This window comes from Cupressus sempervirens, chromosome 5 (genome assembly GCF_028749045.1).
Source record: "Cupressus sempervirens isolate cs-2001-9-10 chromosome 5, ASM2874904v1, whole genome shotgun sequence".
Classification (NCBI taxonomy): Eukaryota; Viridiplantae; Streptophyta; class Pinopsida; order Cupressales; family Cupressaceae; genus Cupressus; species Cupressus sempervirens.
Window position 1 is genome coordinate 28,468,154 of NC_143122.1, and position 9,025 is coordinate 28,477,178.

At 33.4% G+C, this 9,025-nt stretch overlaps 1 pseudogene; it reads left to right on the plus strand.

The window, feature by feature from the left end:
• The first annotated feature begins 4,402 nt into the window (after positions 1 to 4,402).
• On the plus strand, positions 4,403 to 5,629 carry LOC149554428 (anaphase-promoting complex subunit 8 pseudogene; annotated as a pseudogene).
• Positions 5,630 to 9,025: the final 3,396 nt, after the last annotated feature.

Genomic DNA, 9,025 nt, shown 5'->3' on the forward strand with positions numbered 1-9,025 from the left:
GAGTTTGACGATTGCAAGAGAAACAATAGATGTGTGAAAATGGGTGGGTTATTTTCCTAGGCTTGTACCTCTTGGTTCTGGGCCAGAATGCATAGGTGGACTATCTGAGATATTTGATGAGAAATATATATGCAGCCAAATACATAAGCTTTCTGGGAATTCAATATCATTGATTTCTAATCATTTGCTTAATATTCGGAAATTACCCAATTGGAAGCCTCCCATGAAGAATCCTTAGGGTAGCTCCATTTCTACTTCCTCTCCAAAAGTTCCAAATGATAAGTAAATGCGTACTTGAAATTGGCCTTCTGCATTTTCTCAAACCCTGGACAAGTGCTAGCATGCCATCATTCTTCAATTACATGTCGCCCCCATGAATTCTGTGTAGACAACAAATCTCATGAATGTCTCTTTGATTTAGGGCAATCTTGTGCATTTCAAAATTATGTTCCACTACTGAAAATCTTATTGATACTTCTTGAATCTTGATTTATCAGCGTGCCCACATCTTTTTAAAAAAGCCTGGACTGCATGCATTTGTTTGTGAAGAGTGAATACTTATTGAAATTATCTTCATACCAATAACTAAGGTATGAAATCTGAAACATTGCTGAAGCAAACCTTGTCACCAGTGCCATTAGTTAAACACAGAAATAGTTAAAACTTGAATGAGTTTAGTGTATAAACAATAGTGAATTAATGAGATGTCAAGATTCCCCTGTTTCATCCAGACTTGTAAGTTATCTTGATGGGATGGAAAAGTGGAAAATGAAAAAGATTTCTTTAGTTCTACATGAGTTCAAAGTTGGTCCAAAACTCACAATGCCTGTCTCCATAGCTGGACGTAAGTACAATAAGTCAAATGAACTTTGGCAGATGATTGAAATTCTGAATTTTCTTTTTCGTATGATGCACTATTGAGAATAGAAATTTGAACCTGAAACTGCCTGCTCTACTGGCCTCTTGTAAAAATTCATTTATGTATAAAAGTGATTAATAATCTCTTCATTTTGTAGGAATAACAAATGTCATCCTCAATTAAAATAATGTATTAAAAAAATAATGTTTGACTTGTATGTTCAATGATTGTTATCTAGAAAATGTGAATCAATCATACACTGTAAAACTCACACCAACTACTCCAAAAAGTAGTGGAAAACTGATATCGACCACTCCAGAAAATGGTGGAAAATTTATACCAACTACTTCGAAGGAAACTCCATTTTGTAATGGGTTTTGTACATTAATAGTACTATCGTTATATGACTTGCATAAATAATATAGATCTATGTTGCTCCTAAGCTGGATAGAATGACAAGAAGAAGAAGTTGTTCATTGAAATTTAAAATGTAAGTCTCTACACCATTGGAACAGAGGTGGTGGATGATGGTAGCTTAGTTAATGATCCTCCGACTAGCATCACTTCATATTGTAATTTGGGTGTTAAGCCTTCAGTGATGCTGTTTCTTCTTAAGAGACATGTTACCATGCTGCAGTGGTCTAAGAATTTGGAGATGTAAGGAGTGTACTGAAACCTTGCATTTGAAAGATAAGCAGCCAAAAGTGGTTGATAATATCTTCGTAGATTCTATGGAAGGAGATCTTAACGAGAAAACAACACTTCCTCTGCTTAAAAACACGAAGAGTAGAAAAAATTTTCAGGATAAAGCCTTGCAATTTGAGAAAGGGGACTTGTCCAGTTTGGTGAAATTGTCCAGTTTGGGAGTGGCATCAAGTGGACAAGCCGTTCATTCTAAAAGAGAAACGTCATTTCCCTTGTCCACCTCACCTTTTCTTCTAGTAGATGTGAAGCGGAGGAACTCTTTTCTTTTCATTCTCCTCTGGATGTTTGTTGGGGCTCCAAATTGATGATCAAATCCTCCATAGGTAAGGTATTATAAAAATAGGATACATCTACAGGTTTCTTGGGTAACGATCACAAAGAAACAGTAAGAACATGTCATATTGATATGGACAATGGAATCTTGAAAACATATCTCTGGAGCCCAGAAATATAGGTCAAAGTCACAAATGTTAAAAGCACATACTATGTATCTGCTTCCCCTAAAGCCATCTAGTCCACTTCAAAAATAGTTAGTAATGGATTTAAAACACCTGAAAATTAGTCCAATGTATCTTAAGAAGTTGGAGTTCGGCACAAACTGCTCTCATCCGACTCAAAAAAAATGACATTTTTTGCCCTAGGCCAAAATCAAGAAAAGATTTCTAAAAATTTCTCAATTTATGCCACAGAATCAAGCGAGAGTCATTCGACCACATTGACTTCACCTTTTGAAGCATCTCACTCACAGGGCCTTCTTCACCGTGTACCTCAAAATTTTATTTTATTTTGCCCCAGGCCCAAATCAAGAAAAGATATTCTGAAAATCTTTCAATTTCTGCCAGAGAATCAAGTGAGAGTCATTCAAATATTTGAGTTTTTATAGCCATAATTTAAATCGATATTAATGATGCTACATTAAAAAACTCTTGCATCAACGAAAAAGATGATTCAAGAGCTACATTGAAAGGTAAAATGACATATAAATACATTTCATAAATATAAATATGTTAGTTATAGTGGTTTCTTGGTGGTCAATTTTATTGACTAGATTCCATCAAGCAATATAATGTAATTGTTGGCTATTTGTGTAATCTCACTATTCGAGTTTGAGTGTGGTTTGGCAATCTCATTTGTAATGGCTTGAGGTGATGTCTGGAAATTTTCATTCAACAAACAATGCTAGGTGTGACTTGTTGTATTCAGTGCATGTTGCTACTTCAGATAGACTGAAAAATTCAATTGATGCCCACCAAAAAAGTTCGGTGTCTTGGCATTTTCAAACCTAGTTGCAGTCTCAGAGGGAGACTTGAATGGTGAACCCACACTCAAGGGTCAAGCTAAAAGTTGGTTTGAGGCTGTATTTAGAATTTGTTGCTTCAGGGAGGCTTTTCAGAAATCATCACATGCTTGATTGTTCCTTGGAGTGCTTAAAACTTGTTATGGTTCAAGGTAGATTGTTGAAAGTTTGACTGCTATTCATAATTTATGCCTGCTTATGGCTTCTTGTGCTCAAGCTCTGTGGCTTGAAGATATTACAAGGTTGACTTTCAATCAAACCTAAGGTGCACTTAAGCTTTGTGGCTTGAGGTTACAATCACCTCTTTTGATATGACTTACCAAAGCCAGAGAAAATACTTCTGCAGAAATCAATAATAACCAAAACCACAATTGGGAGAAGTAAGAACCTATACTTCCACATTACTGACAATATCTAGAGATAATAGGACTTCTACAGAAATAGGTAAAGGTTTATCAGGAATACAAGCAGTATCAAGAAGGATATCAAAATACACAGAGTCCAGAAAACAGCAACCCCAACAAGAGTTACTATATTCAAAAATAATTTGCTTGATACATTAATTTAGGAGCAGAACCACTACTAGGAAACTCATTTCGTGACCTTGAGAGCCTACTTATGCTACAAGCTAGTAAGGATATTGATGTAAGGAAGAAAGAATATTTACATTGGATGGAGAGAAAACCAAATCATAATAGAACTAGTTCTAAACACAAAATATCACTTATTCATTATAGAGGAGATAGAGTACTAATTAGATATAGTTCATATGGAAATAAGGGGTTAAGAAAATGGATGAAAAGAATAGAGATTATTAGTTCTTCATTTGGAAAGAGTTATCTTGTTAAAAGAATATCAAGGTATTCAGTTATAACTAGATCCATCTTACAATCCTTAGTCAATGGAATTTATGATTCAAAGACAAAATTAGGGTAGATATAGCAAGGGACATTACAGAATAGGCGTGTTGTATAGTTGGGCCAAGGGATTGCATTTATGTTGTAGCTTAGTACAAATTAGTCGAGACCATATTTGGTTGTTCCAACATTGGAGGATTTTACAACCACATAATGGACTATTCTCAGCTATCATGTGACCTCCCTAAATCATATACCTTTACATTATTTCTACTATGCTACTTCTACTATCAAATCTAACTATAAAACTTGAATATCATTCACCATACATCACTCCTATAGGTGTACATTCATCATTTATAATCAAATTCAATTATTGTGAATTTTAAAATTGTGTATCTTAGTGATTTTAAGTTATTCAAGTATTACAAAATTGATATAAAAATAAAGGATGTAACATTTAATGTAGACCCATGAAAATTCTCTACCTAGGGCTTCATTCTTGAATGATTGTAGGCAATTCGAAGGTTAATTCATTTAATTCCAATCATATTAACACTTGCGTGAATTTTTGTATTGTTGACTACCAGATATAAGTGCAATTTCCTATAAGAGAGTGTTAAAGTTGTAGGATGCCTCATATCAAACCTCAACTACTTCTTTTCATTTGGGTTAGCCATTTGATTGGAAGAAAAATTATCTAGTACTTAGAGTAATGACACTCTTGATGCATTCATAATGTACTTGTATGGCATTGTGCTATATAAATATGGAAAGGATAAATCAGCTTGTGATATTCTTGTGATATCTTTTAATGCATATACATGGAGTTGGAGTGTCTGGCTTGAGCTATAGGCTTTATGTACAAATATTAGTATCCTAAATAGGCTTGAGTTGAAAGATTATTGGATGAAATATTTTTGTTCTTGTAAGTTCTTACTTGGAACTCCACAAAATTATTGAAGGTTTAGAAAAATATATGATGTTACAGGGATATTTCCTTTCAGAGAGTATATTTCAGGTCATATCAGCATCAATATTTTATAATTCAAGTGATTATAAGAGAGATGAAAGCTTATATATGGATATGCTCAAGTATGATGCCTATCATATTGACAGTATGGATATCTTTACAAACATATAATATGTAAAAGAATTTTTTACTTCTCTACCTAGCACATAAAGTATTTATTTACTAAAATATATAGGCCTAAGTCCAGTTTTATAATTTGAAATTATTGTAGTCTCAAAGGTCAGCATGAAAAGGTTGTTTTGTATTTCATGTGGGCAATAAAGATGAAAAAGAACTATCTGGAGGAAACTTCATAGTTAGGCACACTCAAGCTAGAGTAGTACTAGGATCGGTAACCTCTCGTGAAGTCCCTGTGCTTCACCTCTATGACCATCACCTAGATCTAATGAGTACTAAGTGTTCCATTTATTCTCAGGAGAGATGGATTCATATTGAATTACTACTCATGAAATATGAGTCAATGAGTTGGACTCAAAAGCTACATAGTTAAATCCTAGCAGCAATATCACAATCTGACTTGATGTGAAAATTATCTCCTACATATCAAAAAAACTACCTTTCAGCATGGGCACTTATGGGGCAAGAATATGTTGAATTGAAAAATACTCCAGTCAGTGTTGATGCTTAATAATGATTTATTGATATAAATCAAATAGACTATTATGTGATATGATTTAGGGAAAAAACTGTGAAATTTTATCCATGCTCAACTGTGTTCTTTATTATCATCAGAAATCAACGTTTCTCGCTTGTGAATTGATATTTATAATTTATATGATAATGAGAAATTGCAAATGCTTGATCAAGCCATGAAGTATTAGATTAAGGATTTAAGAAACATGCATCTAGGGTGCCATGATGAAGCTATTACAAAATGAATCTTGATAGCAAGAAAATTAATAGAATTATTTTCCCAAAAATGATTGTAGCACTATTGTACCTTGCAAATACTTTGAATAAAATAGGAAAAAGTGATTTTCTTTATACTTGGAAATACTTTGAACCTTATCCAATGTGATTGAATGCAATTTTATCTTTGGTAGTCTTGTTACCGAGTGGAGGAGCATAACTTGTAAAACCTGCCCACAAAGAAAAATCGAACAAATTTTCATTTTTCACTAAAATATATCATACAAATGTAATTTACTAATGCAATGTATTAAAGAGATGGTTCTTTAGTTTATATTCTTATCTACTAAAATATTAAGATAGGGGAAAAGAATGAGAAACTGATTACCATTTTTCCTATCAAACTAATATGCAATATAATAACCCTAATGTTTGACAAACTTTACTAAGAAATTAGTATTCCTTTACATAAGGAATCATGGTGAGGTAAGGGAAGCGATGACCCTGTGGAAGAGTAAACATGTACAACATCTATGGCATATTCTACCACTTTGGTGGTGTTGGTTTAAGCAGCCCCATGCAAAAGCAGTGTAAAACTCACAACACACACATTCGGCACTACCCCAATTTTTGAGGTTGTTACATCAAAGCAACCAAACTATGTCTTGTATTGACATCAGGCATAACTATGATAATCAGTTACTCTATGGAATTTGAAATGCTTTTAGCTTGGCAGATTAGATGACCTTTTCACAGATTGATTACCTTGACAATAAATTAGTTTTTTCAATGTTAATTATGTAAAAGCTATGTCAAAAAATGACAATAAATTATGCACAATCCAAAATGAATTAACAATAATTTAATTTTTCATATGAAATTATGCAGAATCCAAAATGAATTCAATCCCAGTTTTTTAACAAATCTATCTACCAAACCCTGTTAACAAGTCTCAGTATTTGCCTTCCATGGAAGTTCTTTGTCGAATTGGCACTCCATTATAAGGTATCTACTACTATTACTCCTATTTATGCTTTTCTGTCTATTCTAAGAATTATCTTTAATGGTTTACTTCAACATGAGTTGCTACTTTTATATCATGTGCACTTATTCTCTCTTTTCTTGTAACCATGGACAGAAGAACCCTAGTTTTCATACAAAAGTTTGAAAGAAGAATACATAGTAGAAGATACAACTACAAAGATTCTTAGTGATACTTAAATCTATTTTCCAACTGGTTCTGATGGATCTGGGCATAGTCTATATTGGATCTTATATTTATATTATTATGTTTATCTTGATATTGATCAAACATCATAAATTCATATGAAATAGTTTTATTTTACAATTATATATATTTCTCTTTTTTATTTTTATATATAAACACATGAACTTTATAAATTTATATAAAAAAACATTTTATGAATTCAACTACAGAAATTCACAAACAGGATGTACCCTAACCCCTCCCCGAACTGAACCTACAATTTAACCTATTATACTTATATTCCAATGTAAATGACACAAGATTATAAATCAACTCATGAAGATATTATCATTCTACCATTCTCAGATTGGTTTTTCTAATAGTCATTTGGATTGCCATAGACCATAAAACAAGAGGGAAAAGCATGTGCTCTCAAAAAGAATAAAATGGTTGCACATACCTGTCTTCCACATTCCAATTCCAATGGACAAAGTCACCAACACAGATATTATGTCAAGTTATTGATAATAGATTCTAATGCATACATTCAAATGGAAAATATGAAAATAAACAAGTGAAACAGCCTCAGTTATTTACCTTTGGGAACACCCAGTTTAGGGAAAACTCTAGTGCATGTTCTTACTATAGTAACAGGAACACACTACTTGAGATCTGAAACAGAACAAGCTTCAACAATACATTGCAATATATATATATATGGTTCTTTTGGCACTGTTACTAAAATCATTTACCTTCTAGGTAAGAACATAATTTTGTTTCAATATAAAAATCTTCAAAAGGAATTTCATATCAAAAAAAAAAAAATAACAAAAAAAAAATTAAATTGCAGTGCACTAGAATAATATAGCACATAATGAGTACTAAACCTCAGTTGAACAAAAGACTATACAGTGGCTTCAATAAAACTGATGCTACACCTAAACCATCACTTGTAGCAAGCAACTTGAAGATATGTAGTAAAAACCATCCCAGAGAACAACCTCTACTTTTTAAAAACTTTCGCTTTTACTGGGTGAAGTTACCTCATTGCATTTTACAGACAAGAAGTCTACAGCAGTTGGTGACTCGTAAGAATCAGCACTGAGGAAATCCATTGTCTGCTCAGTTTGCTGGCCATGAGTATCAATATTTTAAAGTCCTGGTGGTGGAGGTATCAATGGGAGTTGACCTGTTTACTGATTCTTTTCAGTGTTATCAACTCTCTAATGAGCTTGTGGACTGGATCTTGACCTACAATGCATAAAACATTGTTATTTCTCTTTTGATTTTTCTCTATAGAAGCCTGTCAAATCATAGTACATGGATTTAATAGATGAAAGGAACTAGTTGAAAGAATTTAACGAGTAACTACATTATTTAAAAATTACACAAACCCATGGCATGGGTAAGAAACATCTTGGCAAAGCTTCTACAGACACTTTCAAAAATACTAAATTACCACTTGTTTAAATCAACAATCACATTTCTATAAGAACTAGCCATCCACAAATAAGCTAGCTATGAGCTAGTTGTGTTAAATTATCCTCAATATCATCTTTCTCATGGTTGACACTGACAAGAGGAGCTGCATGAGTTGATGTTCTTTTTCACGTAACAGGAGACCCTACAGTAATGGAGTCATGTTTCCCTAGCACACAATCTAATTCATCATTCAATGCAAGACCTTGACCAAGAAGCTCCTCGTCCCTACATTAGATTTGAAATAAAGGTGAACCAGCTAGATAACGGGCTAATAAAACATCCTTTATTGCTAGTGAGAAGCATTAAAAACTAGTTCACTTTGCATTTATAACCTTGGACAGGGTCTTAGAAACATGCTCGCATTGAACCTCTAATGTAAAGGAGAAGTACACAAGCTCAAAACCCTTAGGAAGGCTTTCTTAGATAAGAAGTTTCTAAGCAGACACAAATCCTCACTAATAATGTTGTTGCGATTTTCTTATTTAAATCCAAACAAAGTTGTATTATCTTGGGTAGAGGAGACTACTGTTGTTTGTGGTTAAGGATCCTTTAGGTCAGTAGAATCACATGCAAACTGGATGTGACTTTGCAGTAAGCAAACTGTAATAAGAGCTAGAAGCTTGCCTGGCGATTAGGGCTTGAGACTGGACATTGCATGAAGCATTTGTAGGCATTTGAGTCTCAATCGTCACCAGCTCAAAATCAAACTGAAAAGGAAACTTGGCGAATAAAACTA